Source organism: Dipodomys merriami, unplaced genomic scaffold (genome assembly GCF_024711535.1).
Source record: "Dipodomys merriami isolate MVZ:Mamm:240054 unplaced genomic scaffold, mDipMer1.0.p SCAF_10, whole genome shotgun sequence".
Lineage (NCBI taxonomy): Eukaryota > Metazoa > Chordata > Mammalia > Rodentia > Heteromyidae > Dipodomys > Dipodomys merriami.
The window spans coordinates 14,178,060-14,206,059 of NW_027202271.1; the positions used below are offsets into that span (position 1 = coordinate 14,178,060).

Below are 28,000 nucleotides of genomic sequence, written 5' to 3' on the forward strand. Positions count from 1 at the left end.
AAGGCAAGCGCTCTACCACTGAGCTACCTTCCCAGCCCCGAGATTTTTCTCTTGACAACATGTTTCTCCTTTAATTTATGTACCATTTTATCTTCTTTAATGTTAGATGCATCACGTATTGGTGGCTAGTACTGTGCAGAGGCTCAACAAGTATCTATTATATGAATGAAAAACAGTGTTATACAATACCCAATTGTTATATATTCCAACACAGGCCCATTTTCAGAACTGTATACCTGCCTAGAAACTATATGCTCACAGGTCTTTGCCAATTGCATGTTTAATTAAGACAAGTAGTTAATTAAAGTCTTCTTTACAAGAACAAAGCACAAGAGATATATACTCTTATTTTATAAAGATGGCTTCTGCTAAAGATAAAACCTTCTTATATCTAAGTCTCTTCTCCTTAATAATTAATGAAGTTTTCTCCAAACACAGGGCTTCTTAGTTTCACTCCTGCCATTTCCAGGAAGGGCCTGGCTTCCATTATTCTTATCTGAAATTTTAGAAGATTTTTTTTCAGTACTTATTCAGCTCAATTTAACCAATCCCTTCATGCAGAAGAATTAAAACAAGTTTATTCAAAAGTGACTCTTCTTGAGGCAACTTCTATAATCTTTCCTTTCTGTAAAAATCTGAGAAGCTAACACAAAACAATGATTTAATCAGGACAAGTATAACTGAGGCTGGTACTATAAAGAATTACCATACCACACAGCCACCAAAGTGACCAAGTTTAGCTGCTTCTAGAAACCAATGATGTTCATCTTTCTTTCTTTCTTTCTTTCTTTCTTTCTTTCTTTCTTTCTTTCTTTCTTTCTTTCTTTCTTTCTTTCTTTCTTTCTCTTTCTTTCTTTCTTTCTTTTTTTTTTTTTTGCTGGTCCTGGACCTTGATCTCAGGCCCTGAGCCTCTCTGTGCTCAAGGCTAGTACTCTACCACTTAAGCCATAGCACCATTTCCAGCTTTTTCTGTTTATGTGGTATTGAGGAATTGAACCCAGGGTTTCATGCATGCTAGAGAGGCACTCCATCATTAAGCCACATTCCCAGCCCTGATCTTATTTCTTAAAGATTGGTTATAAAGAATGTTCCAAATGAATTTTAATATTTGTCTTCTAAAACTACACTGAATTATGGAACTGTAAAAAAAGTTAAGATGTATATGTTACATAATGGTCTTGAATTGACATGGGGAAAGTCAACTTCTTTGGTCTCAATGTCTTTATCTCAAAAACAGATTAATTCACACAGAATGGTTATAAAAGTTAAAGTGCCAGGATAAAGGTAAAAGTTATATATAAGTTACAACAAAAGCATATATTAAATACAGTTTCAAAGTTGAGCACTGGTGGCTCATGCCTATAATCCTAGCTACTCAGACAGTTGAAATCTGAGGATCACAGTTTATAGCCAGCCTGGGCAGGAAAGTCCATGAGACTCTTATCTCCAATTAACCACCAGAAAACAGAAGTGGTGCTGTGACACTAGTGGTAGAACGTTCACCTAGAGCTAAAGAGCACAGGGACAGTGCCCAGGCCCAAAGTTCAAGTCCCATGACCGACCAAAAAAAAAAAGGCAGAAGCAGAGCTGTGGCTCAAGTGGTAGAGCACTAGCTTGAGCAAAAGAAGCTCAGGAACAGCAGTCAGGCCCTGAGTTCAAGCCCTAAGACCAGCACAAAACATAAACAAAAACAAAAACACAATTTCAAGCCAGTGCTGTGAAAAATAATGGGATTTTAATAACAAGGCAGGGGCTGGGAAGGTGGCTCAGTGGTAGAGTGCTTGCCTTGCATGCATGAGGCCCTGGGTTTGATTCCTCAGCACCACATAAGCAAAAAGAAAAAAGCCGGAAGTGGCACTGTGGCTCAAGTAGTAGAGCACTAGCCTTGAGCTGAAGAGCTGAGGGACAGCGCCCAGGCTCAGAGTTCAGGCCCCACGACCGGACCCAAAAATAAAAACAAGGCAATTCAATAATGAGAAATAAGAATAAATTAAAAACAGTTAGTGTCTGGTTCCAGTAGGTGTTAACAAGAAAGTCCTTGTTTGAAGCAGTTGCTGAAAAATCTTATCATTACACTTTCCTTGAAATGGCATGTAGTAAGGAAAAAAATTTCATCTTTCTTCTGAGGAGGGAAGCAGAAGAAAATTGTAAGTTACCTAATGATTTTAATCAATTAGGTTCTAATTTAGCTATGCATGATTTTTAGAAGCCTAATGAGAGCTGAAAGAGTAGTATTATCCAGCCTTAACATCTCTGAAAGATGTCTACACTGGTAGTAAAAACAGTGGCCTGAATCCTGGGAACACCTCAGAAAGCCTGTACTCAGATGGAACTGAATCCCAACTGTGACTATACGGAAGCTTTTGTCCTGCAACCTTCAGAAATCTTCAGACTTCTGAAGATTTTGAACCCAGATAGAACTACCTCATTCTAGCTGTTGTCCTTTATAAAAAAAAAAAAAAAAAATCTACCAACACACTACCACTGTGGACTGCAAACCAAAGCAAGCCTAGTTAAAATGAGAAGTGGATCATCAAGGCTTATTCATTCAACCAAATATTTATTGAGCCCTTACCATGCATTGGGCAGTTCTCTAAGCCTAAGGCTAATACAATACTAACAACGACAGACAAGGTCTCTGCTTTCATGAAATTTCCACCCTACTGGGGAAGGAGGACAATTGAAGATTGTGATTAGTGCTGGGAAGAAAATACAAAAATTAACTGAAGTGGTGGTAGGAAGGAGTCAGCTACTTCAGACAGTGGTTAGGGAAAGCTTCTTTGAGTGAATGACAGAGCTGAAAGGTGAGGAGGAGGATATAGGAAGGCAGCTAGGTGAAGAGAAGTGATAAAGTTTTTTGGGCAAAGGAAATAGCAAATGTAGACCCTGAAGTAGTAATAGTATGTCTGAGGAGTGATTGAGGAGGAAAGTATGAAATGACTGAATGATGAATGGCAGCAGATAAGAAAAACTTACAAGTGATGGTAATGGATTTTAATATTTGATTCTAAGTGGGATGCAAAACTTTTTAAGTTAAGTTGTGAAAAAATATTGTGTGTGAAACTGGGCACCAGTGACTCATGCCTGTAATCCTAGCTACTCAGGAGGCTGAGATCTGAGGATCATGGTTCAAAGCCAGCCCTATCAGGATAGTCCATGAGACTCTTATCTCCAATAAACTAATAGAAAACCAGCAGTGGCACTGTGGCTCAAACAGTACAACACTTGCCTTGAGCTGAAGAGCACAGGGATAGTACCCAAGCCCAGAGTTCCAGAACTACAACCGAAAAAAAAAAAAAAAGTATATGGTGCTCACTTTGGCAGCACATATACTAAAAAAAATTGTGTGTGCAAAATCAGATACATTTCATATGAATACTTAGTTGTTTAGAAATATGCATTATAGCTGCAAAATGAAAATGTTTTCATACAGATTATAATCTTATAAGGAAGCAATAATTCAAAAGCAGTGTTAAACTAAGAAAAGAAACAAAAATAAGATGCTAAGGACAGCAAGCCATTGATTCAAATATAAGAAATTAGAAAATAAACTTTCTGAGCCAGGTATGGTGGCACATGCCTTGTAATCTAAGCACAGGGAGTCTGGGCAAGATGATTGGAAGTTCAAGAACAGCTTACTACATAGATTTCTAGGTCAAGCTGGGCAATATAGAGACTTAATCAGTCAATATAAGAAAAAATGCTTTTGTATAAAAATTATATTTAATTTGGGTTCTTAAGGAAGAGGGTGTTACTCAAAGTGAGTGGAGCAGAAGGAGCCCTGGGCTACGGGAACTGCATGAGCAAAGGCACAGAGGCAGGAAAGGGTAGGGTGGTACCAGGAAACTGAATCACCTTATTGCTGCAAGGCCAAAAGGGTGTCTGGAGATAAGCCTGGAATAATAAACTGTGATGGGAATGGCATCTTGCAAGACACGTATGCAACTTTAGACTTAATTTACTTGGGTACTGGTTCCCCTTAAGGATATTTATGAATCTCTTCTAGTACTTGTTAAAACTGCAGTGTCCCAGACTTGTCCCCAGAGACACTGGTTTCAGGTTTAGATTGGACCTGAGAATTTACTAGTTTAGTCAACACCCAAATGATTCTGAGCTAGGTAATTGAGGATAACTATACCTTGAAAATAAATGCTCTGATAATTAGCTTTTATGACATTAGACTAAAAGGGAAATTCTGAAGCCAATTCTAAGGTTTGCTCAAAGGCTCTGGCAAAAAAGAGGATCTGAGCCAGGTGCTGGTAACTCATGACTGTAATTCTAACTACTCAGAAGGCTGAGATCTGTGTACTATTGCTTGAAATCAGCTTGGCCAGAAAGTCCAGGAGATTCTTATCTCCAGCCATCAAGAAGCTGGAAATGGTGCTGTGGCTCAAGTTGTAGCGTGCTAGCTTGAGCATAAAAAGCTCTCAGAGGGCTGGGAAGGTAGCTCAGCAGTAGAGTGCATGCCTTGCAAGCATGAGGCCCTGGGTTCGATTCCTCAGCACCACATAAACAGAAAAAAGAAAAGCCGGAAGTGGCGCTGTGGCTCCAGTGGTAGAGCGCTAGCCTTGAGCTGAAGAGCTGAGGGACAGCGCCCAGGCCCAGAGTTCAGGCCCCATGACTGGCAAAAAAAAAAAAAGCTCTCAGAGCTGGGTGCCAATGGCTCAGGCCTGTAATCCTAGCTACTCAGGAGGCTGAGCTCTGAGGATCTTGGTTCAAAGCCAGTCCAGGCAGGAAAGTCCATGAAACTCTTATCTCCAATAAACCACCAGAAAACTGGAAGTGGCACTGTGGTTCAAGTGGTAGAGCACTGGCCTTGAGCTGAAGAGCTGAGGGACAATATCCAAGCCCAGAGTTCAAGCCCCAGGATGTACCAAAAAAAAAAAAATTCACAGGCTGGCACTGGTGGCTCACACCTGTAATCTTATCTACTCAGGAGTCTGAGATCTGAGGGTCAAGGTTTAAAACCAGCCCAAGCAGAAAAGGGTTGACATTGATCAAGTTATATTGCATTCATAAACTGCTTTGTTAAATGGAAACTCCTTTGTACAATTAGTTAAAGATAATAATAATTAAAAAAAATTAAGCTGGGTGCCAATGGCTCATGCCTGTAATCCTAACTATTCAGGAGCCTGAGATCTGAGGATTGTGGTTCAAAGCCAGTGGGGGAAGAAAAACTCCCTGAGACACTCTTATCTCCAATTATCCACTCAAAAATCAGACGTGGAAAGTGGTGCTGTGGCTCAAGTGGTACAGCGCTAGCTAGCCTTGAGCTGAAGAGCTCAGGAATGACACCCAGGTCCTGAGTTCAGGCCCCATGACTAACAACAATAGTAACAAGAAAAGATGAGCATTCACAATCACTTGTAGGTGGAAATGTTAGTTTTGTCCAGTCTTTATGAAAAAGTAATTTAGGAGATTTCAATATTTTTAAATTTTCATGCCCTTTTCACCCAATCATTCCACTTACAGGGATCTAACTTTCAAAAATGGTGATTTGCATAAATATTAATGTATATATTTGTTTTCACTTTTTAGTAATGTTGTAGCCATCAATAGACCTAAGTGCACAGTTAGATTATGCAACATCGATATAACAAGGTATAGAGTACTAAACATCCATCAAAATTCTTTTCAAAGGCAGGCACATATTTGCCTGAGGTCCTAACTGCTCAGAAGGCTGAAGCTAAAGGATCCTTTGAACCCAGGCGTTCAACAGCCTGGACAACAAAGCAAGACTGGCTCTAAAGAAAAAGATGGGCTGGGGTCTGGGAAGGTAGCTCAGTGGTAGAGCACTTGCCTTGCATGCTCGAGGCCCTGGGTTCGATTCCTCAGCACCACATAAGAAAAAAGCCGGAAGTGGCAATGTGGCTCAAGTGGTAGAGTGCTAGCCTTGAGCTGAAGAGCTGAGGGACAGCGCCCAGGCCCAGAGTTCAGGCCCCACGACCGGACCAAAAAAAAAAAAAAAAGATGGGCTGGGAAGGTGGCTCAGTGGTAGAGTGCTTGCCTTATATGCATAAGGCCCTGGGTTCGATTCCTCAGCACCACAAAATCAGAAAAAGCTGGAAGTGGCACTGTGGCTCAAGTGGTAGAGTACTAGCCTTGAGCTGAAGAGCTGAGGGACAGCGCCCAGGCACAGAATTCAGGCCCCATGACAGACAAAAAAGAAAAAGAAAAAAGAAAAAAAGAAAGAAAAAGATGCGGGGCACCAGTGGCTCATGCTTGTAATCCTAGCTACTCCAGGCTGAGATCTGAGGATCGTGGTTCAGGAAAATCTGTGAGACTCTTATCTCCAATTAACCACTAGAAAACAGGAACTGGCACTGTGGCTTAAGTGGTAGAGCACTAGCTTTGAGTTGAAGAGCTCAGGGACAGCACCCAGGCCAAGAGTTCAAGCTCTACAACTGGAAAAGGAAGAGAGAGAGAGAGAGAGAGAGAGAGAGAGAGAGAGAGAGAGAGAGAGTGTGTGTGTGTGTGAGAGAGAGAGAGAGAGAGAGAGAGAGAGAGAAAGGATTCAAGCTCTACAACTGGAAAAGGAAAAGAGAGCGAGAGAGAGAAAGAAAGGGAGGGAGGGAGAGGGAGAGGAAGAGAGAGGAGGAGGGAGAGGGAGAGGGAGACAGAGAGAGAGAGAGAGAGGGAGAAGGAGAGGGAGAGGGAGAGGGAGGAGAGACAGAGAAAGGATGAGAGAGGAAGAGGAAGAGGAAGAAAGAGAAAAACATAAATTGTTTCCAAAATAATTTTTTTGGGGGGTGGGTTATTGGAGTAAAAGTCTCATGGACTTTCCTGACTACGCTGGCTTTGAACCATGATCTTCAAATCTCAGTCTCCTGAGTAGCTAGGATTACAGGCATGAGCCATTGGTGCCCAGCTCCAAAATAATTTTGATGCTATGATAAAGCAGATACTCCTGGACATGGTGATATATGCCTATAATCCTGACCTATCATCCCACAACTCCAGAAATTTAAGGAAGAAGAACTATACATTTCATGTTAAGCTGTACTATATATAGCTGTACTATATGAATCGTTACTTATGCTTTTGTGTATGTTGTATGTATTTATGTTTGTGCATGTATACATGTATGAGTATCAAAAAAAAGACTGAAAGCATAAGGTGATTCTCTCTGGAATCAATTATAGAATATGTACTGTCTTCTTTTTTCTTCGTTTTTTTTTTTTTTGACCAGTCCTGGAGCTTGAACTCAGGGCCTGGGCACTATCCCTGAGCTTCTTTTCGTCAAGGCTAGCGCTCTACCACTTGAGCCACAATACCACTTCTGGCCTTTTCTATTTATGTGGTACTGAGGAATTGAACTCAGGGGTTCATTCATGCTAGGCAAACACTCTACCACTAAGTCACCTTCCTAGCCTTGGGCTGTCTTCTTTATAATTTTTTTCCAGGTTTCCATTAATGATTATGTATGTGTTTGCATACCTGAAAATAAGAAATATATGTGTGTGAGGGCTGGGAAGGTGGCTCAGTGGTAGAGTGTTTGCCTTGTATGCATGAAGTCCTGGGTTCAATTACTCAATACCACATAAACAGAAAAAGCTGGAAGTGGAGCTGTGGCTCAAGTGGTAGAGTGCTAGCCTTGAGCTGAAGAGTTGAGGGACAGCACCCATCTCAGAGTTCAGGGCCCATGACCAGCAAAAAAAAAAAAAAGAAAGAAAGAAAGAGAGATAGAGAGAGAGAGAGAGAGAGAGAGAGAGAGAGAGAGAGAGAGAGAGAGAGAGAGAGAGAGAGAGAACTTTGAGTCTCTGTTAAATAATTTAACTTCACTTTGAGAATAACCAAGTAATTTAACTTCCTATTGAAAAAAAGATACATTGTAATGGGGAGAAAGATGAAAGGGGTGTTGTTAATGTGTTTTGTACTTAACTGATTTGTTGAATGGTAACCCCTTTGTACACTACTTAAAGACAACAATACAGGTGTTGTTTTTTCTTTGATCTGTCATGGGGCTTGAATTCTGGGCTTGGGCCCCATCCCTGCTCTCTTCAGCTCAATGCAAGTGCTCTACTGCTTGAGTCACAGCACCACTTCCGGTTTTCTAGTGGCTTATTGGAGATAAGAGTCTCAAGGACGAAGTGGTGCTGTGGCTCAAGTGGTAGAGTGCTAGCCTTGAGCTGAAGAGCTGAGGGACAGCGCCCAGGCCCAGAGTTCAAGCCCCATGACCGACAAAAAAAAGAAAACAAAAAAAATTTTGGGGCTGGGAAGGTGGCTCATCGGTAGAGTGCTTACTTTGCATGCTTGAGGCCCTGGGTTTGATTCCTCAGCACCACAAAAGCAAAAAAAGAAAAAAGCCAGAAGTGGTGCTGTGGCTCAAGTGGTACAGCGCTAGCCTTGAGCTGAAGAGCTGAGGGACAGCGCCCAGGCCCAGAGTTCAGGCCCCACGACTGGACCCAAAAAAAAAAAAAAAAAAAAAAAAGAGTCTCAAGGACTTTCCTGCCCGGGGTGGCTTTGAACCATGATCCTCAGATCTCAGCCTCCTGAGTAGCTAGGATTACAGGTGTGAGCCACTGACACCCAGCTAACAATACAGTTTTAAGTAATTAATTAAGTTTGTCACTGGTGGCTGGCACCTTATAATCCTAGCTACTCAGGAGGCTGAGATCTGAAGATTGAAGTTTGAAGCCAGCCAGCACAGGAAAAGTCTGCAAGACTCCTAACTCCAATAAACTACTCAGAAAAAGCTGGATGTGTCACTGTGGTTCAAGCACTAGACCATTAGCTCTGAGCAAAAGAAGCTGAGGGACAGCTCCCAAGCCCTGAATCCAAGCTCCAGGACTGTGAAAAAGGGGGGAAAGTTAGAGAGGAGGGGAAGAGGGAAAGAGAAAGAGAGAGAGAAAGAGAGAAATGTATACAGTATAAACCCAATGTGGTAACACATACTTATAGAATCCCAGCTCTCTGAAGGATAAAACAGGACTGAAGGTTTGAGGCTGAGCCCAGACTAACATTGAGACCCCAACTTAAACACACACATACACAAAAACACAAAACATACAAACACACACACACACACACACACACACACCACACCACACCACACCACACCACACCATGTAATCTGAGCTATGATCTGAGCCTGACATCTGAGGATTGGAGTGAACTGCTAGCCTGGGGAAGGAAACTACTGGCTATTCCTATCACTAATCACCAAAAGCCAGAAGTGAAGGAGTGGTTCAAGTGGTAGAACAGCCTTGAGCAGAAAAAGCTTAGGGACATTGCCTAGGTCCTAAATTCAAGCCCCAGCACTGGCACAAACAAATGAATAAATAAATTCTAGCAACCTTCTAAAAAATTAAGTCTTGTCTTATGGCAATTATTGAAAGGTTATACATTTTTCCACCTATATAATAGAATTCCAATCTAAATCAAAGTCACCTATAGAATTAAGAAAGCCTGGAAACTATTTTTTACTATCAATTTAGATAACAAGAAATTCTTCCAATTTGTGGTTAGATAGTCGCTATAGTGAAGATGTCTAAATCCTAAATTCTCAACATTCTTTTGTGTCTGTGTATGTATTTGACTAAAAGTTCTGATATAGAGCTCTAATTTAATTACAGTTCATTGATTAAAAAGCAAAACAACAAAAAAAAAGCCAAGAATCAGAAACCCTAATAGGAAAAATAATTAATAAGGTACTTGAAAACATTTCAAGAAAACAACATAATTGTTGTGGCTATACCAAATACATGCAAATGTACTTGATGCCTTGCCAAAATTTTCTGGTAGAGCATAAACAGAAAGGAAATAACCAATGTGAACAGAATTGTGTTCAAGTGCCATGTTTAAATTACCAAGTAAAACCATATATATATATATATATATATATATATATATATATATATATATATCTGGAGAGCATTCAAGTCTTTTGATTATTACATCATCAAGAGTCTGCATAGAATCTTCAAACACCCTGATTCTTTCCTCTTTACCTACTTACTTTTGGAGGAGAAAAAGGAAGAAAAAGACTTTTTGTCACCCATGCAAAGCTCACATTCTACTACTGAGTTAAAACCCTAACCAAATAAGAATTTTTGAGGGTATCTTAGCAGGGAAAATGATCTTGGTCACCAAGCTATGCTGTTAATAAAACTGTTTTCACTTCTGAAACTTTCTCTTCCTAGAATTATGAGCTTGAAATCTGGCCCCACCTTTAACTAGAGTCTGGAACAAAGCTTGAATGTACGAAGTTAAACAAAGTTACACAATGAAGTAATTTTTACAAAGTGGCACTACTTTGTTAATGTTGCCAATATACTGTTCTCTTCTCAGATGTATTATGGCTCAGAGACTGAGCCTGATAACAACACTTGCTGTCCTAATAACTTACTTTTTAATTATTTACTGAACTGCCAGAAAATCAGGATCTAACCCATGTTTAAAATGTCATAAAGTTGGCAGAAGAAATATTAGTGATACAAATACATAGACTGAAAAGAATCATTTACTATTACACATTTTTGTTATTGTTGTTGTTTATGTGCTTTTGATTTATTTCTAAGAAAGCAGAAGGGGATTCCCCCCCCCAGAAATAATCCATATTTTCTGCGTTCCTACAGCATCCCTGATTGGCCTCTAGTATACAAGTGACCCCTGTAGTTAAGCATGTAGCTCAGTGGTAAAACATCTACCTAGCGTGGAAAAGGCACTGGCCCGGGTTTGGTCTCCAATACTACAAAAAAAAAAAAAAAAAAAGTGACTCAATAACAGTATAAATTGTATTTTTTGGTTCAGCTTAATCCATTTGATTTTAAGTTCTTTTAGGCTGAAGACTTTTGGAATTTTGAATTCACAGGATTGACACAAGAACTCAATAAATGCTTTGTCCAAAAAAAAAGAGAAATAAATGTCTAAAGAATTTACTTTGTGCATTCAAATGTAAAACAAACCAAAAAGATATGTGCATGCATACTTTATTTTGAACTTCTCTGCCTGTTTGATAACTTTTTGAAGTTTATGGTACTTCATCATCATACTGCCTCCAGACCAAGTTAGGAAGTAGTTGAAATATTTATCCTTTGTGAAAAGTACTCATAGCTGGATTCAACTTATTGTTTAATCACTTAGACCAAGAGCAAAAGAGACTCGAAGGGGTATTGTCTTAAAAATTGATTTGACTAACTTGAAAAGCCAAGCCAATAAGATCTGGAATCAGGAAGATTTTTGAAAGCTGAAATTAGGTGCCAAACAATAGAAGTACAAATATCTCTCATCAGCTAAACTCATTGTTGTAAAGCACCAATAAGGAGACCAGGAAAGGTGCCAGATGGTTCGCTTCTAGCACCTACAACTTCAGCCTTTAGTATGTGCAGCCAGGGGTGTTCGGTTACTGAATATTGACACCTAAGCATGTAGGAGACGAGTACCAGCCCAAGTACACAAGAGCGATTTGCAACGACTGCTGTGTTCTCTCAGTACGCTTCAGAAGAGTCTTAAGCGTCTTACACAGAGGTCTGCTGCGGGGAGAGACAAATCACCGAAGGCAGAGTGGCTAGTAAAGAAGGAAAAAAGCCGCTGAATATTAGAATATTTCCCTGAGAAGGAATGTGTGACTTCTATAGAACTGCCTGCCACCTTTCTCCACCACGCTCAAGAAGTCTACAGTTAAGAGTGCTCCGGATGGGAGTCCGGAGCGGGGGATGGGGGTGGGAGTCCGACGAGCCCGCCTTCAACTGCTCGCAAAAAGCCCTCCACAATCACCCCCACCCCCGAGCGCAGAGGTTCCGAGACTCCCGACCCCTCGCCTCGTGGCGGAGGGGCTCACGGCTCCGGGCTCCAGGTACCCCCCTCACCTCAGAAGTGGCGGGAGAAAGTGTGTGGAGGGAAGCCACCACGCATCCTCAGACTACGGAGGACCGAGAGAGAGAAGGCCCTTACCTGGCTAAAAAGCTGTCTTGCCTCAGCGCTGTCCTGCCTCAGGTCCCCGGCGCCCGTTCCGTCTCACGCACCTGTCGCCCGCCGGGCTGCTGCACCTACACCTCTACGGCCCCGCCCCACTCCCCACTCAGAGTCCCGCCCCGGGCACCGCCTACTGTCGCGAGGGCGCGCACGCTCGCCCGAAGGCGTACGGGAGGCGGGCCGCGTGCGCGCCACCGGCTGAGGGCGCGGCCCCCCGTGACTGCTCGGGTCGCTCTCGCGCGGCGCTGGCGTTGCGAGGGGAGTGGCTTTTTCGCCAGAGGCGTCTCCTCCTTCCACGGGCTGTTCTCTCAGGAGTTGGCGCGACGTGCCCTTTGGACTCGGGTCGTCTCCATTTGAGCCCAAACCCCTCTCTGATTCAAGGTTACTGCAGTTTGACTCACGAGCCACCCAGAGGTTTGGCCTAAACCGAGCAATAGGCCAACTGGGTTCCTGGTGCTCTCTGGGTAAGTTCTGTACAGGGAGGGTGTCTTAAGAGAAAGCCTTGTGGTGTAGTGGAAAGAGCTATACATTCACCCTCGCTTGGCCACCTGACTTGCATTAGAGAGCAGATGATGTTCAAGTTGTCTAGCAGTTATTTTTAATCTCAACACTCAGAATAGGTTGTGTGGGAAGGGCTTAGAGGCCACCAGGAGCCATCCATCTCCCAAAGTCTTGTCCCAGGATTCTGTGCGGCTGCACGGTATGTTCATTGGTCAAACGTATCCTTTCCTCCAAGTATAGTGGGGTTTCAGACCAAAAGTTTTCTGAAGGATTTGTGAAGTTCACTGGAGATGGAGCTCGCGTGGTAGTGTGAGGCCCCAATACCAGCACTCACACACCCCCACACACACACCAACAAAAGAAAGAAAAAGAATTCGTGAGGCTGGCTAAGTATTAGAAGGGCTAGTGGTGGTAAATGCTTATGTAAACACTCCCAAAGCAGCTAATGAAAATGTTTAAGAACAATTTCCAACAGCATATTGCTCCCCTCCTTTATTCAAGTATCTGGCGTAGACTGATTTCTGAATAGCTCAAAGAAAAACTTTAGACAAAATGAATTGAACTTTATAAACATTAAAAGATTACTGAATAGGCATTACTTAAACTAGAAGAGATCATCAACCTTTGCTAGTAGGCTAGACTGTAAGTCCCAAGGCAGAACAAGGAAGCAAAGAAGTTGGCTACAACTAGGCTTTGCCTTATTTGGTTATGTATGGTCACATGGTCAGTCCATAGTTATGTAACCATTGGACTGATTAGTCAGTTGGCTATCTTCAATCTAAATCAGTTTGGACGGCTTTCTGGGAACAAAAATGACCTTAGGCTGATGGCCTATTGATTATTTTGCTTTAAACTGTCAAGCATGAAGACTCCAGCCAAAGTGGCAGTCACAAGAGAATGGTAGTCAAGATATAACCTCCTCCTCCCCTCCCCCTTATGGGCTCTGCACACTAGGCTAGCTCTCTACCACTGAACTGACCCCTGCATGTTAAAGAACATTTTTCTCTCATACTTTTAACAATTATTATTTGTGACTGGGATCGGGTAGCTCACATTGTAATCTTAGTTATTCAAGGGGGCTGACATCTGAGAATACTGGTTTGAAGCCAGCCCAGACAGGAAAGTTCATGACTCCAATTAACCATCACAAAGCTGGAGTGGGGTTTAAGTGGTAGAGTGCTAGCTCTGAGCATGGCTCAGGGACAGTGCCCAGGCTCTGAATTCAAGCTCCAAGATGGAACCAAAACCAAAAAATTTTTTGCATTCTACCACCTGAGCCACAGTTGTGTTTCTGGCTTTTTCCTGGTTAATTGGAGATATCTTGCCCCAGGTAGCTTTGAACCTTGATCTTCAGATCTCAGCCTCCAGAGTAGGTAGGATTACAGCTGTGAGCCACTGGCCTTTAGCTCTATTACTGTTTTTTAAAAATCAAGTAACAAAGGGACCTAAATAGACTAAGACACAACCTGAGTCAGAGTTTGGGACCAGATTGTATGCCAATTACTTATTCTCCTAAAGCCTCCTTTTCAAAGCAGAGCTGACAGTATACCACAACTGGCTTTTATGTTTGCAAGGTTGATTACTATTGTATCAGGGATTTTTATGAGTCAAGTTGTTTAGCACAGCCATAATTTAAAAACAAATTATATAATCTTATAATTAAAATATATGAAAACAAAGGTAATAAATATCCCAAACTCATCCCTTTGTGTTTTGTTTTTATTTTACGAATAATTCTACTTGGAGGTTACTAGTCAAGTTTGTCTACTATAATGGAAATAGTATATAATGTGCCGGGCGCTGGTGGCTCACGCCTGTAATCCTAGCTACTCAGGAGGCTGAGATCTGAGGATCACGGTTCAAAGCCAGCCCGGGCAGGAGAGACCGTGAGACTCCTATCTCCAATAAAACCACCAGAAAACCAGAAGTGGCGCTGTAGCTCAAGTGGTAGAGCGCTCGCCTTGAGCTGAAGAGCTGAGGGACAGCGCCCAGGCCCAGAGTTCAAGCCCCACGACCGACAAAAAAAAAAAAAAAAAAAAGTATATAATGTAAGTATATCTGCCATACTCTATTCAGAAATATTCACTGTAATGGCCATATTTTTATACATGGAGATTGGAATGATTTATTCAACGATTTTTCTAAACCGGGTTTCAACAAATATTTTCTGTAAAAATTCTAATATAATTTACTGGCTCAGGCCTTTGATCCGAGCTACTGAGGAGGCTGAGATCTGAAGATCGAGATTTGGAGCCAGCCCAGACTGCATAGTCCATGAGATTCTTTTTTGGGGGGAGGGGTCCGGTCGTGGGGCCTGAACTCTGGGCCTGGGCGCTGTCCCTCAGCTCTTCAGCTCAAGGCTAGCGTTCTACCATTTGGGCCATAGCACCACTTCCGGCTTTTTTTCTTTTTGCTTATGTGGTGCTGAGGAATCAAACCCATGGCCTCATGCATGCAAAGCAAGCACTCTACCACTCAGCCACCTTCCCAGCCCAGTCCATGAGATTCTTATCTCCAATATCACCAAAAAAGCTGGAAGTGGCACTGTGGATCACATGGTAGATCGCTAACTTTGAGCAAAAAAGAGCTCAGGGTCAGTGCCCAGACCCTTATTTCAAGCCCCATTACCAGCAAAACAAAACAACAACAAATAATAAGTATAGCCATGATCCAGTGAAGCTTCATTTATAAAAATAGACAGCAAGTGCTGGGAAGGTGGCTCAGTGGTAAAGCGCTTTCCTTGCATGAATGAGGCCCTGGGTTCGATTCCTCAGCACCACAGAAGCAAAAAAGAAAAAAGCTGGAAGTGGCACTGTGGCTCAAGTGGTATAGCACTAGCCTTGAGCTAAAGAGCTGAGGGACAGCACCCTGGCCCAGAGTTCAGGCCCCATGACCAGACCCCCCCCCAAAAAAAAAAATAGGCAGCAAGCTGGTAGAGAAAATAATAATAATACAGAATTCAATTTAAAGGCCTTTGTATTGTGAATAGCCCAGGAAATTGAGTAAGTCTTAGTAAACTATTATCTGCTTCAACAAAGACATTGCTCACGTTATTGATGTGAGTGACATTTTAACAAACCTTTTACTGAGTAACAAAATGAAAAGATCAACATCCATGTTTGAACTGCATTCTTTTTTTTTTTTGAAGAGGACAACCAAACCCATTTATTTAAGTCTTTTGAATAGATCTGCATTTTATCTGAATCACAATAGTAATCTGACTTACAGTGAACAAAATAAGCATTTCAGTCATGAACTGGGTGTGATGATGCATGCCTATAACACCAGCACTTAGGAGGTTGAACCTGGAGGACATACTGAGTCCTCGTCTCAGAAATCAACTCTATCAGTTGAGCACCAGTGACTCATGCTTCCAACCCTAGCTACTTGGGAGACTGAGATGGGAGGACTGCAGTTCTAGAGCAGCCCAGGCAGGAAAGTCTCCACATAGGGAAGGTGGGAACCCAAGTATACATCCCATAGTGATATACACTAGTGACTACAGCCAAGATGAACTGTATTCTTTTTATAGTGAGGTGAGCCCCATCTCTTAATTAACAATCAATCATTTATTTATACTTTGGTTGCATAAAACTTTGTTGGGGAAAAAAATGATCAAAAGCTGGATGCTAGGGGCTGGGAACGTGGCTCAATGGTAGAGTGCTTGCCTTGCATGCATGAGGCCCTGGGTTCCATTCCTCAGCACCATATAAACAGAAAAAACTAGAAGTGATGCTGTGGCTTAAGTGGTAGAGTGCTAGCCTTAAGCAAAAGCAGCTCAAGGACAGTGCCTAGGCCCTGAGTTCAAGCCCCAGGACCGGCAAAAAAAAAAAAAAAAAAAAAAAAAAAAAAGCTGGGGCTGGGAAGGTGGCTCAGTGGTTAAAGCGCTTGCCTTGCATGCCTGATGCCCTGGGTTTGATTCCTCAGCACCACATAAGCAAAAAGAAAAAAGCTGGAAGTGGCGCTGTGGCTCAAGTGGTAGAGCACTAGCTTTGAGCTGAAGAGCTGAGGGACAGTGCCCAAGCCCAGAGTTCAGGCCCCATGACCGGACCCAAAAAAAAAAAAAGCTGGATGCTGGTGGCTCATGACTATAATCCTAGCTACTCAGAAGGCTAATTTCTGAGGATACTGGCTCAAAGCCAGCTAAAGGAGGAGGGTCTGTGAGACTATTATCTCCAATTAACCATGACAAAGCTAGAAGTAGAACTGTGGTTCAAGAGTTAGAGCTCCAGCCTTGAGCAAAAAAGTAAGGGACCGTGCCAGGCCCTGAGTTCAAGCCCTGGCATGTGTTAACATGCAGACACAGACACATACATATACACACACGCACAAATCAAAGAACATGGTCTGTATGTGGATGTTTGTTTTTCAATGCTCAGGAGTTCAGGGCTTCCTGCATGCTGAATAAATGTACAGACATTCTACTTAGAAAACCTTATGTTTTTAAAGACTAGTAAAATCTAGTAATTGTTAAAAGAATTTCTAAAACTTCTATAGTAATATCAATTTTTTATTATTTGATTTATGCACTAATTGAAAATTAAGTCTTGATTCTTTTAACTTCCTGCTTTTTGCCTGGGCCTCCTAAGTGATGGACAATGCCACTCCTTTCTCTGTAGTTCTCATGATACACTCACAAACACACAAAAAGTATAACTTCTACCTTAGTGGAATTGGAGAACCATTGAAGTATAGAGTACCTACATGAGAATCCCCTAAGGTGTTGTTAAGAATTTCCATTCTTGGGCTGGAAAGGTAGCTCAGTGGTAGAGCGCTTGCCTTGCATGCATGAGGCCCTTGGTTCGATTCCTCAGCACCACATAAGCAAAAAGGAAAAAGCCGGAAGTGACGCTGTGGCTCAAGCGGTAGAGCACTAGCCTTGAGCTGAAGAACTGAGGGACAGCGCCTAGGCCCAGAGTTCAGGCCCCACGATAGGACCAAAAAAAAAAAAATTCCATTCTTGTCGGGCACTGGTAGCTCACGCCGGTAATCCTAACTACTCAGGAGGCTGAGATCTGAGGGTCTCGGTTCAAAGCCAGCCCGGGCAGGAAAGTTCATGAGACTCTTATCTCCAATAAACCACTAGAAAACTGGAAGTGGAGCTGTAGCTCAAGTGATAGAGCGCTTGCCTTGAGCTGAAGAGCGCAGGGACAGCACCCAGGCCCAGAGTTCAAGCCCCATGACCAAAAAAAAAAAAAAAAAAAAAAAAAAATTCCATTCTTGAAGCCTCAAGAATGGAATGTGGCTTTGTGGTAGAGTGCTTGCCTTGTATGCATAAAGCCCTGAGTTTGATTCCTTAGTACCACATGAACAGAAAAAACTAGAAGTGGTGCTGTGGCTAAAGTGGTAGAGAGGTAGCCTTGTGCAAAAGAAGCTCAGGGATAGTAACCAGGCCCTGAGTTCATCAAACCCCAGAACTGGCAAAGAGAAAAAGAAAATCTCTTCTTATATCTGTCTCAGAATCAGAATCACTAGAGTGAAATTCTCTTCCCCAAATTTATTTTTTTTTTTGAGATTTTTTTTTGCTATGTAGCATGGGCCAGTTCAATGATCTTCCTGCCTCAGCTTCCTTAATATTGTGATTACAGATGTATATTGCCATATACACCTTTAAAAATCCATGTTTTTACCAGCCCTTCTAAGTAATGTTTTTTGCATAGTTAAGTAAATATATACTATATCCAAAGTATTCAAGGTAGCCACGTGCTGGTGGCTCATGCCTGTAATCCTAACTACTCAGGAGACTGAGATCTGAGGATCATAGTTTGAAACCAGCCCAGGCAGCACTGAATTCAAGCCCCATGACCAAAAAAAAAAAAGTAGGGCTGGGAATGTGGCTTAGTGGTAGAGTGCTTGCCTAGCATGCATGAAGCCCTGGGTTCGATTCCTCAGTACTACATACACAGAAAAAGCTCAAGGTTAGTGCTCTATCACTTGGCTCATAAAACCACTTCTGGGGGCTGGGAAGGTGGCTCAGTGGTAGAGCGCTTGCCTTGCATGCCAGAGGCCCTGGGTTCGATCCTCAGCACCACATAAGCAAAAGAGAAAAAAGCCGGAAGTGGCGCTGTGACTCAAGGGGTAGAGCACTAGCCTTGAGCTGAAGAGCTGAGGGACAGCGCCCAAGCCCAGAGTTCAGGCCCCACAACCAGACCCCCTCCCCCCCCAAAAAAAAAAAAAACCACTTCTGGTTTTCTGGTGGCTAATTGGAGATTAGAGTCTCACAGACATCCCTGCCCCGGCTGGCTTTGAACTGTGATCCTCAGATCTCAGCCTCCTTAATTGCTAGTATTACCATTGTGAGCCACTGGCACCTGACTTGGTGCTATTTTTTTTTCCCCCTTTGGTTGTTGGGCCTGAACTCTGGTCCTGGGTGCTGTCCCTCAGCTCTTCAGCTCAAAGCTAGCACTCTACCAATTGAGCCATAGCACCACTTCCAGATTTTTCTGCTTATGTGATGCTGAGGAATGGAACCCAGGGCCTCATGCATACAAGGCAAGCACTATACCACTGAGCCACCTTCCCAGCCCCATGGTACTATTTTTTGAGTAGTAGAATGTAAGAAATCTCACAGGTTCTGGGTAGGGCTGGAATTGGTTGATTTATGTGGGACCTAAATGAAGATACACAGTATGCAAAAGGAGATTGTTCTGGAGTCTTAAGAAATGTCTGAGTTTAGCTGGGCACTGGTGGCTCATGCCTGTAATGCTAGCTATTCAGGAGGCTGAGCTCTGAGGATTGTTGTTCAAGGCCAGCCTGGCCAGAAAAGTGCCTGTGATACTCTTTATCTCCAATTAACCATGTAAAAAACAGAAGTGGTGCTGTGACTCAAAGTGGTAGAGCGCTAGCCTTAAGCAGAAGATCTCAGGGACAGAGCCCAGGCCCTAAGTTCAAGCCCCACAATGACAAGAAAAAAAAGAAAAGAAAAGAAAGAACTGAGTATAAGATACAGCTGTAGCAATGCCAGACACTGGTGGCTTACACCTATATTTGTGGACTCAGGTTTGAAGCCAGTCAGAGCCAGACAAATTGGAGAGATTCTTATCTCTTATTAATGAACAAAATGCTGGGCTAGAAATGTGGCTAAAGTGTAAGAACTCCACCCTTGAATGAAAAAGCTAAGTAAGAATTCAAGCCCCACAATGGGCAAAAAAAAGATACAGCCATAGCAGAGTCCAGTTTGGTATGAAGCTGATGAAGCTCTGTGTGTGTGTGTGTGTGTGTGTGTGTGTGTGTGTGTGTGTGTGTGTGTGTGTGTGTGTGTGTGTGTGTGTGTGTGTGTGTGTGTGTGTGTGTGTGTGTGTGTGTGTGTGTGTGGTTGTATGAAGCTGATGAAGCTGTGTGTGTGTGTGTGTGTGTGTGTGTGTGTGGCCTGGAGGCATTCTACCACTTAAGCCACATCATCACTTCTGGTTTTTGAAGGGTTAATTGGGGCACTTTTTCACCTGAGCTAGCTTTGAACTATGATCAGATCTCAGCCTCATGAGTAGTTAGCATTGCAGACATGAGCTACTGGTGCCTGGCTGATGGAGCTTCTTTATGTTTCCTCTATAACAAGGGCAGTGGTGTGTGAGTGTGTGTGTGTGTGTGTGTGTGTGTGTGTGTGTGTGTGTGTGTGTGTGTGTGTGTGTGTGTGTGTGTTGTCCTGGGGCTTGAACTGAGGACCTTGAACTTTTTTTGTGGTGGTGGTGGTGGTGGTGGTCGTCGTCGTCGTGGGGCCTAAACTCAGTCTGGGCGCTGTCCCTCAGCTCTTCAGATCAAGGCTGGCGCTCTACCACTTGAGCCACAGCACACTTTCAGCTTTTTCTGCTTATGTGTTGCTGAGGAATCAAACCCAGGGCCTCATGCATGCAAGCAAGCACTCTACCACTGAGTCACCTTCCCAACCCCAACCTTGAACTCTTATTTAGCTTTTTCACTGAAGGTTGGTGCTTTCCTACTTGAGCCACAGCTCTGCTTTTGACTTTTTGGTGTTTAATTGGAGATAAGAGTCTTATAGACTTGCCTGCCTAGGCTACCTTTGAAACTTGATCCTCAGACCTTGGCCTTCTGAGTAGCTAGGCGTCTGCTGTGTCTTCTTTTTGCTTCCTAAATAATAACTAATGATGTACATCTTTCTATATACTTACTTTATCTATCTATCTTATCTACCTACAGTAGGTACATAGGTAGATAAGTATCTACTTAGTACCTTCCTATCTTTTCTTGCAGTTCTAAGTATTGAACCAGGGCTTTGTGCTTGCTAGGCAAATGCTCTTTCACTTCAGCCACACTCCCAAGACTTTTTTTGTAAATTCTGTCTTTTTAGACAGGATTTTGCTAACGTTGTTAAGCTTTCCTGAAGCTAATGATTCTCTTGCCTCTGCCTCCCAAGTAGCTGGTATTACAGGTATGTGTATCTATTCAGATTATTTGCCCATTTATTAATTGGCTTATTTGCGTTAGTATTAAGTTGTATATCTTTTTTTTGGGGTGGGGGGAGCGTTGGTCGTGGAGCCTGAACTCTGGGCTTGGGCACTGTCCCTCAGCTCTTCAGCTCAAGGCTAGTGCTCTACCATTGAGCCACAGTGCCACTTCTGGCTTTTCATGCTTATGTGGTGCTGAGGAATCAAACCCAGGGCCTCATGCATGCAAGGCAAGCACTATACCACTGAGCTATCCTCCCAGCCCTGTATATCTTTTTTATATAATCTCATTACAAATCTTTTATCAAATACACTTGTTTTGAATGTACTTTCTCTCAGTCTGTGACTTGATTTTGAATTTTTCTTAACAGTATTTCCAAAAACAAAGATTTCAATTTCCTGTAAAGCATAATTTACCAATGTATTTCTTTTGTGAATTGTATTTTTTCTGTACTACCTAAGAAGTATTTGCTTGATAGAAAATGTAGTCATTGGGGCTGGGAAGGTGGCTCAGTGGTAGAGCACTTGCCTTGCATGCCTGAGGCCCTGGGTTTGATTCCTCAGCACCACATAAGCAAAAAGAAAAAAGCAGGAAGTGGCTCTGTGGCTCAATTGGTAGAGCGCTAGCCTTGAGCTGAAGAGCTGAAGGACAGCGCCCAGGCCCAGAGTGCAGGCCCCAAGACCGGACCCCCCCCAAAAAAAAAGAAAAAAAGAAAATGTACTCATTACCTTATGTAACTGTAATCCCTCTGTACAGTATTTTTACAATAAAAACATTTTTAAAAAGAAATATTTGGGGCTGAGAAGATGGCTCGGTGGTAGAGCACTTGCCTTGCATGCCTGCGGCCCTGGGTTCGATTCCTCAGCACCACATAAGCAAAAAGAAAAAAAAAAAGCCAGAAGTGGCGCTGTGGCTCAAAATGGTAGAGTGCTAGCCTTGAGCTGAAGAGCTGAGGGACAGCGCCCAGGCCCAGAGTTTAGGCCCCACAACCAGACCCCCCCCCCAAAAAAAAAAATATTTGTTTGAGGGAAGGAAGGGGTGACATTGTTTAATAAAAAATATACTAAGTCAAGCCCCATGACCAACCAAAAAAAAAAAAAAAAGAAATATACCAAGCTGGGCACTGGTGGCTCTTGCCTGTAATCCTAGCTACACAGGAGGCTGAGATCTGAGGATCATGGTTCAAAGCCAGCCTGGGCAGGAAAAGTCTGTGAGACTTTTATCTCCAATAAACCACTAGAAAACCGGAAGTCGTACTGTGGCTCAGCGCCTTGAGCTGAAGAGCACAGGGACAGCACCCAGGCCCAGAGTTCAATCCCTACAACCACCACCACCAACAAAAAGAATTAAAAAAGAGAAAAAGAGACAGGTGCCAGTGGTTCACACCTGTATCCAGGAGGGATCTGCAGATTGTGATTCAAACCAGCTTGGGCAGGAAAGTCCACAAGACTTTTTTTTTTTTTTGGGGGGGGGGGAGGGTCTGGTCGTGGGTCCTGAACTCTGGACCTGGGTACTGTCCCTCAGCTCTTCAGCTCAAGGCTAGTGCTCTACCACTAGTCTTGAGTAAAAAAGCTCAGGGACAGTACCCAGGCCCTAAGTTCAAGCCTCAAAATCCCACCACCACCACCAAAAAAAGAAAAAGAAAAGAAAAAACCAGAAAAGAAACCTTTGTCTTTATTCCAGGTCTCAAAAGTTTAAAAAATACTACAGTTTTAACTTTTACCTGTAAGAGGTTAACTTCAAAACTTTTTGCTATTATTTTGAGACAGAGTCTTGCTATGTAGTTCAAGCTACCCTTGAACTTACAATCCTTTTGGGTCAGCCTCCCAAGTACTAGATTACAGACACTTACTACCATGCCCGGTTTGAGTTAATTTTTTTTTTTTCTCCAGTCCTGGGGCCTGAATTTAGGGTCTGGGCGCTGGCCCTGAGCTTCTTTTGCTCAAGGCTAACACTCTACGTACTTGAGCCACAGCGCTACTTCTGTTTTTTTCTGGGTATGTGGTACTGAAGAATTGAACCTGGGGGTTCATGAATGCTAGGCAAGCACTCTACCACTAAGCCACCTTCCCAGCACTAAGTTAATCTTTTGACACATGACATTATGTTAGGGTCCGTTTTTTTCATATCCAGTTGTTCCAACTATATTTGTTGAAAAGGTATCACTTTTCCCACTGAATTACATTGGCGCCTTTGTAAATATATTTGTGTGAGTCTGTTTTTGGAAATTCTATTCCATTAACTTAATAACCTTCTTAGTAATGGAAACAATTTATTTTCTTTGGTGAAAAAAACCCTGTACTTATTCTTGGGTATTCTAAAAGGAACTGAATTCCATACACGTGAACAATTTGTGTTCTTCCTAAACATGTTACTTTAGCTAGAAATATGTATGCCTTTAAAGCATTTTCTTGTAGTTTCTAGGCTAGCAAATTGTTTTTGTAGTGTGTGTATATATATGTGTGTATAAATAGATATATGTGTGTGTGTATATATACATATACATATATAAAGTATATATGTATGTATATATATATATGTACTTTTCTTTTTGCCCGTCCTGGGCCTTGAACTCAGGGCCTTAGCTCTGTCCTTGAGCCTCTCTATGGTCAAGGCTAGTACTCTTTTTTTTTTTTTGTCGGTCGTGGGGCTTGAACTCTGGGCCTGGGCACTGTCCCTTAGCTCTTCAGCTCAAGGCGAGCACTCTACCACTTGAGCTACAGCACCACTTCCGGTTTTCTGGTGGTTTAGTGGAGATAGGAGTCTCACGGTCTTTCCTGCCCGGGCTGGCTTTGAACCATGATCCTCAGATCTCAGCCTCCTGAGTAGGTAGGATTACAGGCGTGAGCCACCAGCGCCCAGCGGGGCTAGTACTCTTCTACTTGAGCCACAGTGCTACTTCTGGCTTTTTCTGTTTAAGTGGTACTAAACCCAGTGCATCATTCATGCTAGGCAAGCACTCTACCACTAAGCTATATTCCTAGCCCCAATATATATAAATTTTTATATAGCAGAAGTAATTAGATATTCTTTTTCATAGCTTCATTTTCTCAGAATATAGAAAGAAAAGAGCAAAATTCAGTTTTGTGGAAAGATTTCAAACTATGTTCTATTAATGAATACAAAATATTAGAAATTGCAAAGGCAAATCAGAAAAAATTCTGTACTTTGGGAACAACAATCACATAAATACCACAGGTCAAGGAAGGGGATTTCCTGACTTCTGCTTCCAAGCAATTCCAATAAATGAAGAAGGAAGTGATTTTCCCTTTTAAAAACATTGTTGGCAAGATTGGTATGTTTCCTTTTACTGTTAAGATTTTAAACCTATATACACTAGCATTCCTGTGGGTACTATGTTTGAGATGTTTTCAGATTCTAAATATATAGAATGTTAAACTGTTTCAGTGAAGTCATTACTTTGTTGTGGGAATGATATACACATCAGAGATGAGGCACTACTAAGAAAGCAGACTTCCAGGCCTAACCACTTAATGGTAGAGAGCCTTACTCTGGCAGGCTAAACATAGGCTTTGACATCAGATTTCATTTACATTTTATATATTTGACTTCATAACCTTGATTTAGGAGACAAGTTTCTTAGCTTCTGTAAGCCTGTTTCTTCTTTTGTAGTAACACTATTTGGATGATAGTGTTGTAAGTATTAAGTCAAATAACAGCTAGTATTCTGCCTAGCATACAGTACATAGGAATTTCTTTCTCATATTGTCCAGGCTGAGAAATTTTCTGAAGGCAAATTGCATGCCTCACAGCAGAAGCTGATCTGTTAGTTCTTTCTTTTTGTAACAGAATGATACAAGTTTGAAAAGTGCTGGAGAACAGAACACCTGAGCTCAAGGATCAGACTCTAGGATAAGAAACTAGTTCAGCAGGAAGGGTGCACTGTCAGCCCCTTAAGGATCATATGCTCACAGTGTCCAATCCTATCTCACATGTTTAATACCTCAAATGTCACTTGATGGTAGAAGACTCTCTAGGGAACTCTCTGAGAACAGTACCCAGCTGTAGTGGAAGGCTGACCTGACAGCACCTTTTAGTCTTTCTCTATCCCTCTTTGTCCTCATGTAATTTAATTATGTTCTCTTTGCTGCAGGTTTTTAAATTCAAAGACACTTATTATTAGAGTCTGTAACCTTGAATTACCAGATTCTGGCCCTCCTCATCTCCTACCTCTATCCTGAGACAGTGGTACTGCCTAGGTAAATGGCTTTGGCTCCTTCTCCTACCTTGTCAAGATATCTTCCCTTTCACACTTAGCTGTATTCCAAATGGCAGGAAAAATAATTTCCCCTACTGTTCCCCAATAAATACCTGAGGTATTTATGGGGAGGATCTTCATACCCCTCTTAGCAAACAACAGATACTTAGTTATGTGTGCAGATATCTGAATGTACTTTGGGGATTGTGCAAAAAGATTTTTTTCATTTTCAAAATATGGAACAAGACATAAAATCATCTCAGTTAGACTGGTCATACAACCTTTTGTCTGTATCACTAATTCCAGTCACCTGAAAAATTAGGATTAGATTTTCTATATACTATAATACTATATATATGGTCTCCTGTATTCTCTGACAATCTAAAAGGTAAAATATTTGGACCTTATAATTAGGCTGCCAGGAAGACAAGCATAGGTTTGAACTCACAGTTCATAATTTATTTATTTATTGCCAATACAGAAATTCTGTTATACAGTGCATTGGATAGAGCTCAAAAATATATAGACCTGCTGAGTGCTCACACCTTTAATCCTAGTACTCAGGAGATTGAAGCAGAAGGATTACTTGAAGGCAGGAGTTCAACAGAACACAGACTGTTAAAAAAAAGTTTTATTTCCAGAATAATTCTGATGTCATGAAAAATGATATAATGTCATTATGTCCAGCAGATATTGCTGGGCCTAGTGAAACATGCTTATAATCCTAACCTATAATTTCACAACTCCATGGATTTAAGGCAAGAGAATCATAAATTTGAGGTCAGCCTGTGCTATATACCAAGATTCTCCAACCCCCAACTCCAAGGCTCATGCCTGTAATCCTAGTAGTTACTCAGGAGGCTGAGATCTGAGGATTGGGTCTCAAAGCCACACTGTCTGACTGGAACACACTGGAACTGAGGCCCTGGGAGCTCTTCAGCTCAAAGCTAGCACTCGACCACTTGAGTCACAGCACCACTTCCAGTTTTTCTGGTGGTTTATTGGGGATAAGAGTCTCATGGACTTTCCTGCCCAGGCTGGCTTTGAATTACAACCTTCAGGTCTCAGCCTCCTGAGTAGCTAGGATTATAGGTGTGAGCCATAGGCTCCTGACTGTGAGACTCTTTTCTCCATTGAATTAACAAAAAGCTAGAAGAGGAACTGTGGCTCAAGTAGTAGGGCACTATGTAGAGCAAGAAAAAAAAAGCAAAAAAACCTCAGGGGCAGCACACAGGTCCTGAGTTCAAGCTACAGACTGGCACCAAAAAAGAAAAGAAAAAAAAGAGATTGATATGTAAAGATCTCAGTTTGACTCCATCCTGGTCAGACAAATCCCAAGACTATCTCTAAATAACCAGGAAAGGCCAGAAGTGGAAGTGTGGCTTAAGTGGTAGAGTGCCAGCAGTAAGCAAAATAGAGAAAACACAAGGCCCTGAGTTCAAGTCCCAGTACTGACTCAAAAAGATACACAGAACCCTTTAGCTGATTATGCATATAATGTGTGTTTGTATGTATGTATGTATGTATATTTAATTTATCCTGTAAATGATTTTTTTTTTGTTGGGTTGTGGGGCTTGAACTCTGGGCCTGGACGCTGTCCCTCCGCTCTTCAGCTCAAGGCTAGGGCTCTACCACTTGAGCCACAGCACCAATTCCTTTTTTCTGAGTGCTTTATTGGAGATAAGAATCTCAGGGACTTTTCCTGTCTAGGCTGGCTTTGAACCGCCTCAGAACTCAGCCACCTGAATAGCTAGGATTATAGGCGTGAGCCACTAGCTATGGGCCTCAATTTTTTGTTGTTGTTGTTGTTGGTCGGTCGTGGGGTCTGAACTCTGGGCCTGGCGCTGTCCCTCAGCTCTTCAGCTCAAGGCTAGCACTCTACCACTTGAGCCATAGCTCCACTTCTGGCTTTTTTTCTGCTTATTTGATGCTGAGGAATCGAAACCAGGGCCTCATGCATGCAAGGTAAGCACTGTACCACTGTGAGCTACCTTCCCAGCACCCCCTTAGCCACAGTTTTTTAAGGGGGTCCAGTAGTGGGGCCTGAACTCTTGGCCTGGGCGTTGTCCCTCAGCTCTTCAGCTCAAGGCTAACCCTCTACCACTTGAGCCACAGCGCCACTTCCAGCTTTTTTTTTTTTTTTTTTTTTGCTTATGTGGAGCGCATGCAAGGCAAGCACTCTACCACTGAGCCACCTTCCCAGCCCGCCACAATTCTTTTAAAACAGTCTCACTATGTGACCAGTCTGGTCTTGAACTTACTGTGTATCAAGCTGACCTTGGAAGTTGAGGTCTTTCTGCCTCCACCTTCAGTGTTGGAATTGTGTATTTGTGTGTGTGTGAGAGAGATAGAGACAGAGACAGACAGAGAGAAAGAGAGACAGAGAAAGAGAGAGAGGGAGTTTTCTGCCAGTACTGGGGCTTGGACAGGTACTCTACCACTTGAGCCACAGCTCCATTTCTGGCTTTTTAGTGATTAATTGGAGATAATAGTCTTATTGACTTTCCTTCGAAGGCTAGCTTTGAACTAAGATCCTCAGTCTCAGCCTCAGCCACCTGAGTAGCTAGGAATACATGACCACTCATGCCCAACCCATGATCCTTTTGAAAATATAAAGACTTGCTGCCACTGATGGCTCATGCCTGTAATCCTAACTACTCAGCAGGCTAAGATCTGAGGATGGAGATTCAAAGCCAGCCAGGCAGGAAAGTCCATGAGACTCCTGTTGTTTTGTTAGCTGTGGGGCTCTAACTCAAGGCCTGAGGCTCTCCCTGAACTCTTTTGCTTAAGGCTACCACTCTACCATTTGGTGCCAAATCTCTATTTCTGCTTTTCTGGTCATTAATTGGAGGTAAGAGTCTCCTGGACTTTTCTGCTTGGGCTGGCTTCGAACACAGATCCTCAGATCTCAGCCTCCTGAGTAGCTAGTATTTCAGGCATGAGACTTATCTCCAGTTAACC

General features: G+C 42.5%; 2 protein-coding genes across 3 annotated transcripts in view; one reads left to right on the forward strand and one right to left on the reverse strand.

The window, feature by feature from the left end:
• Lima1 (LIM domain and actin binding 1) overlaps window positions 1-11,993 on the reverse strand; it is a 134,626-nt gene extending 122,633 nt beyond the window's left edge. For both annotated transcript variants that reach the window (XM_070040919.1, XM_070040918.1), the window contains exon 1: window positions 11,896-11,993. The gene's annotated coding sequence lies outside the window, so the exon portion shown is untranslated. The remainder of the gene's footprint in view (window positions 1-11,895) is intronic.
• A 228-nt stretch (window positions 11,994-12,221) lies between these two features.
• The window catches only part of Larp4 (La ribonucleoprotein 4), a 174,167-nt gene continuing 158,388 nt past the window's right edge, over window positions 12,222-28,000 (forward strand). The window contains exon 1 of the mRNA XM_070040924.1: window positions 12,222-12,380. The gene's annotated coding sequence lies outside the window, so the exon portion shown is untranslated. The remainder of the gene's footprint in view (window positions 12,381-28,000) is intronic.